We start from the raw sequence: 6,000 nt of genomic DNA, 5'->3' as shown, positions 1-6,000 counted from the left end.
GTCTGCCTTCAGTTCAGGTCATGATCCCAGGACCCTGGGATCCAGCCCTGCGACAGTCTCCCTGCTCAGTGGAGAGAGTCTGCTTCTCCCTCTGTCCCTCCCCCTGCTTGTGCTCATGCTCTCTCTCTCTCTCTATCTCAAATAAATAAATAAAATCTAAAAAAAAAAAAAAAAAAAAAAGAAATAGGAAGTGGTGGTGGTAAAGAAGAGAGGGCAGAGAAAAAATGTTTTAGGAAATCACAGTGATTAAAGATCAATAAAAGAATTTTAAAAACCCACTTGGAAAATTGTGAAGCCACCAGAAAAATATTAAATTCATAATAACTTTAGGACAATTGTGATAGAAAATGCAACCTTTTATGGTTTGCAAGACAGAGAGTGTCTTTTCTCCTGTAATAAAAGCCATCTGCTGGCACAGAGGAGAGGTATGGTAGTGTACTTTGTGAAAGCAAGACACGCAATAAAGGATGAAGGCTCTATTTCAGCAAGTCACAGGCAGAAAACAAAGCCCCAAACGATCAGCTAGAGCTGCAGCATTGTTGAACGGAGGATACTGCTTCATTATTCTACCATACACTTTGAAATCTAAACATTATTGCTATATATAAAAAGGTGATCTGTACATTTGTATGCTGAATAGCTTGCATTCTTAATGCCTTTGGTGATTTTGTTGTAAGAGCATAGTTAGCCTTTGCTTTCATTTTTACTATTGGAACAAATTAAACCATCCGTAAGGTCCTAAACAGCCAAAGCTCTTCTTTTCTCCCAATTTGTCAGGGAGCACGAGCTGGGCTCTCGGAGAAAGATTTTCTCCTGCTTGTCTAGGGTAGCAGCTCTGGTTTGCAGAGATGCTTGCGGTGCACAGGCTACACAGGAAGTACCAGGCTATGAATCAACGTGAAAACAGATTTTGAAATCTGGAGAATCCAATGTTTCTCTTTTTTGCATAGCCTGGTAATCTGGCCATGGTCTCAGATCAGAAATGGAAAGACTGAGTCTGCTCTCCCATAGGGTATGAGAAAAGCTCCCTTCCTTCCTTCCTCAATGGCAAAATCCTATTTTTCCCCCCAAATGTAGAAATAAATATGCTCTTTGGGGAAAAAATGATTACATATAAAGGAGAAAATGAAATTCTCTCCCCTCCCTGCCAAAGTCCTCATCTACCAGACATAACCCATTGTGAACATTTTATTATAAATCATTCCAAATATTTTCTATAAATATGAATATAATTGTATTTTTCTGAAACAAGAAAATGCAACACTTTCATTTTTAATGTGATCTTTTATCTTAACACCATATATTGGGCATTTTTCTGGGTCATTATCTACAGACCTACAACTCATCCTTCGAACAGCAATATTGTTACTCATTTAACAGATCCTTCAGTGATAGGCATTGCCCCCCATTATATATGGTGCTGCAAGGAATATTTTTTTCACTTACATCTTTCCACACTTACCCCTTCATTTCCTATGATAGTTCATTCCTATGATATTCATTTCTATGATATCTCATTCCCCCAGAGAGGAATTGCTGGGTCAAACAGTGTGCATGATTTACCTTGTAGGATATATTGCCAGCGGTCCTCTGGAATGTACTAGTTACACTCCCACCAGATGTGTATGAAAGGGTTATATACCTTTGCCAAAACTAGATAGTATCAATCTTTTTAATGTTTGTCAAACTGATAGGCAAAGACCAATGTCTGATTTCGCTGTACTTTACCTAAGAACTGTTTTTTTTTTTTTTCCCCTGAATCCAGATCTAGTTGTGTTTCCTGCTGTCAAAGGGCTCTATTGCTTAGCTTTGGGAACCCTCCCCTGCTCCCAGGCTCTGCCCTGTCATGTTCTTTGGTGCATTGCTGGTCCTTGTTGGTCTCTTGCTGCAGTCTATTCCCCTAGCTGAGTAGAGGGGGAGCTGCTTTCTGCCACTGACATAGATTCTCATCATATTTATGCACAATCACAAATCATAATCACACATATACCACGTCAGCACATGTATACAATCTCTCTCACACACACACTTCACATCACATACAAAATCAGGTAGGCAATCATATCACACACACCACATCATACGTTAGCGTGTCATTGGACAGCAATCAAAATGAAATCAGTTTTTTGTCAACTGGTTCAGAGGCCTATCACATTCCTGGGATGCTTCAAAAACTCCCAGATGACTGTGCTCTTCTTGGGTGTCTGGCTTCTTATGTTGACTCTCTGGTACCTTGCTCCTGGCTTTTCCACAAGCTGAGAGCTCTTTCCTCCTGGCTGGGTACATTTGCACTTTCCGAGCAAGTGCAGAGGCTGCTGGTAGAAAGGCAAGAACTGAAGTTCTTGGGTACAAGCACTAATTTCCAAGAAATGGTTGAAATCTGTTCTCTCTCTCTCTCTCTCTCTCTCTCACCCAAACCAATATATATTCTTTCCCCTTGAATTTTGTTACAAGGATTTTGAAAAACTGTGGAAGGCATAAGTAGAGCCAGTTTTGTCTGGTTTCTGCTTAAAACATTCTGACTTACCATTAGTCCGGTGTTTCTTTCCTAACGCAAAGTTTGCTTTATTGATTTTCCCCCTTTGTCTCCAGCATTGCTCAAAACAGGACTGCTAAAATATGCTGACCTCTTTTCTTTCCTCAGAGTTCCTTAGCAATAAGACGTATACAGAACATATCCATCAAATCTGCTATTTAATTAAAATACGAAGTTAGGTTGGAGAAATATAAATAATAGAGCTTGTAAGCAATTTGTATATGAACACTACTCGCCCCTCTGGTTTTCTACGTGCGAGCCTGGATCTCACTCTTCAGAGAGGAGTGTGTGTAACACAGCTCGGAGCCAGACAGATCATCTCCCAGGATCATCTGAACCCAGGATCATCTCCTTTTCTGAGCCTTGGTTTTTGTTTTGTTTTGTTTTGTTTTGTTTTGTTTTTGCTATATAACATGTGATTAATGAAAGTACCCCTAGCCAAGGGAATTAAATGAAATGCATGAGGATTAAGAAAAGGAGTGAAGAAGAGGGTTTTTACTACTGCTAATTATTATTTTTTTTTAAGTAGGCTCCACATCCAGCATGGAGCCTAACACGGGGGCTGAACTCACGACCCTGAGATCAAGAGTTGGACACTAAATTGACTGAGCCACCCAGGCACCCCACTATGGCTGATTTTTTCATTATAAAAGTTATGTTTACTTACTAAGGAACATTTGGAAATATAGAAACATATAGTGACAAAAATCACCCCTAGATACTGTTAATAGTTTGGGATGATTCCTTTAGTCCATTTTAAAACAATGTGTGGTGAGGGGTGCCTGGGTGGCTTAGTCAGGTAAGTATCTGCCTTCAGCTCAGGTCATGAGCTCAGGGTCCTGGGATCAAGCCCCGCATTGGGCTCCTTGCTCAGCAGAGAGTCTGCTTCTCCCTCCCCCTCTACCCCCATCATGTTCTCCCTCTCTCTCTCAAATAAATAAATAAAAAATCTTAAAAAAAAATAAAACAATGTGTGGGATTTTTTAAAAGCATAGCATAATCATTATATTCACACATATCCAAAAATGTGTATACCTTTGTATGTATACATAAAATATCTATGTATATATAAATATCATATATATGTAAAATTTTGTGTGGGTAGAAAAGGATTTTGTTAAGATTCAAGTCCTTATGTGCTACTTACTTCAATCAGCCTGAGTCTATTGACTTCTATATAGAAAGTCTGTCATCAGAGTTGTGTTTTAATCTAAATTGACCACTTGGGCATCTGTTAACGTTTCAACATTTTTTTGTGATATAGGTACAATCTCAAATCTTTCCCAACTCAGTCTTGTGAGTTTGCACTTTCCCTGACATTATTCTAATGTGCTAGTGCTGGAACATGGGAGATTGCTCTTCTCTCACGCATTAGCAAGTATCTCAGACTCTTAAGTGCATCTATTACACAGCGCTCCTCTGTGTCCTTTTATCCTGCTCCCTGTTCGATACCGTATTAAGGAACTGAAACCCTACGAAGGCACATCAGGACAGAAATGGAGGAGCCACTGGAAAGGTTACCATTGTCTGGGTGTGAGATAAATACCCTTCCCAGAAGAATTCATTATAAATGATGCTGCTTTCCTGCTGCAGGATTGATTGGCACAAGAGAATGGATGGAAAATGACAAAGGGACACTTGGATGCAGAGGGAGTGGTGGGGAGCAAGATGAGTAGCATTTGGACCCTGTTTTTAGGACAATGACTCTAAGGCTTTAGAAGAGTGATTGAAATTAAAATGAGAATCTGTATTTTTCTCCAGAACTCTTCATGTGATTGCTTTTGAGACAAGGATACTAAATGCAATAACTGAAAACAGGAGAAATTATTTATTGAGAACACTTTTATTGTAGGGAGCTTTCTTCCCCTTCTTTAAAAGAATCTTTTGCCATCACGATGGATATGCAGTTCCCTCTGAACTGTAATATAAGGGGGAGGGAAAGACCTTATTCCTGTGGAGATAATTGGAGTTGAAACATTTCATATGCTCCAAAGTAGAAAATTCAGGGACGAAATTGTACACAGAGAACAAAGGAAGATATGCAGTGTGTCCACCTCCCCGCTATGTTGGCTCTAAGCCTTGCATATGAGCTGAAATTAAGCTTTGCCATGGCGACACTAGGAGTGAAGAATTCTTTGGGCTAAAAGCACTTTTGTAAGAGAAAATCTGGGATGATCTGGAGTGGTCAGGGGTGAATCAAGGGGTTGGAAGAAATGCATTGTAGCAGACAGGATCCTGAAATGCAAATTCAGACTCCTTTTATCCCCTGACTAGACTTGGTGATAAATGCCCCTTTAATCCCATGTACTCTTTTTCATACTGGTGTCTTAGACCCTTCTGGTAGGTTGGCGTGGAGTCTCCAGCGTTCTTCCTTTGTTTTGGCAAAAGTTTCCGTCCATGAGCTCCAATTCTCCCCAGATATTAAGCCCTTGTAAAGGAGAACTATGGAATCTCGTGTGTTACTACTGATTGATGTCAATACGTCATTCTGGGGTTTAGCCTTTGGCCAAACTGTCTTTTTCATAAATAAAGTTTTATTGGAACTCAGCCAGCTAACCCATTCATTTTTCCATTGTCTGTGGCTGCAAAATTTTGCACTATAGCAGAATTTAATTGTGACAAAGGCTATATAACCCACAAAACCAAAAATATTCACTATCTGACCTTTCACAGAAAGTTTGCTAAACATTGCTAGTTGATTAGAGTGTGGTGAGGTCAAAGCCCTAGCTTTTAATTTACATTTCATGCATCCATCCCCAGAAAGCTTCCTCATAAAATAGTTGTGGCTGGTCAGATAGAAGTCTTCAATGCCTTTCTATTAGTGGGGACAGTTCCCCATACATGTTCTGTAGACTTGACCCAGGGTCAGTAAGATGAGCTGAGTAAACACAGGGTTTTGACTTTCAAAATGAACCATGAGTTAGTTTCCTATTGCTGCTGTAACAAACTACCATGAACTTGATGCTTCTAAAACAACAGAAGGGTGTTGTGCTCTGGAGGTCAGAAGTCTAAAATGGGGTAGCAGGGCTGTGTTCCCTCAGGAGACGTCAGGGAAGACTCTTGTTTCCTTGGCTTCTCCAGCTCCTAAAGAATGCCTGCATTCACTGGCTCATGGCTCTGGACCCTCTTCTTATCACTCAGAACTTAGCTTCCATGGTCACCTCTCCTTCTCTGACTCTGACCCTCCTGTCTCTCTCGTAAGAACCCTTGCATTGGATCACCTGGACAATCTGAGTAATCTCCCCATCTCAAGATCCTTAAGTTAATATATCTGCAAAGTCAACCTTTGCTTTGTAAAGCAACATATTCACAGGTGGGAGGGATTAGGATGTGGACATCTTTGGGAACCCCATGATTCTAGATACTGCAGATGGCAAATGCTTGCTTTCACCTCTGCTCAGACATCCACAATAATTTTACTGATCACCAAGCAGGGTGGTACTAAGAGAATAAAAAGAAAAACG

The sequence above is a fragment of the Ursus maritimus genome, unplaced genomic scaffold, assembly GCF_017311325.1.
Source record: "Ursus maritimus isolate PB19 unplaced genomic scaffold, ASM1731132v1 scaffold_12, whole genome shotgun sequence".
NCBI lineage: Eukaryota > Metazoa > Chordata > Mammalia > Carnivora > Ursidae > Ursus > Ursus maritimus.
The sequence above is the reverse complement of the archived record's forward strand: the minus strand, read 5'-3'. Positions refer to the sequence as shown.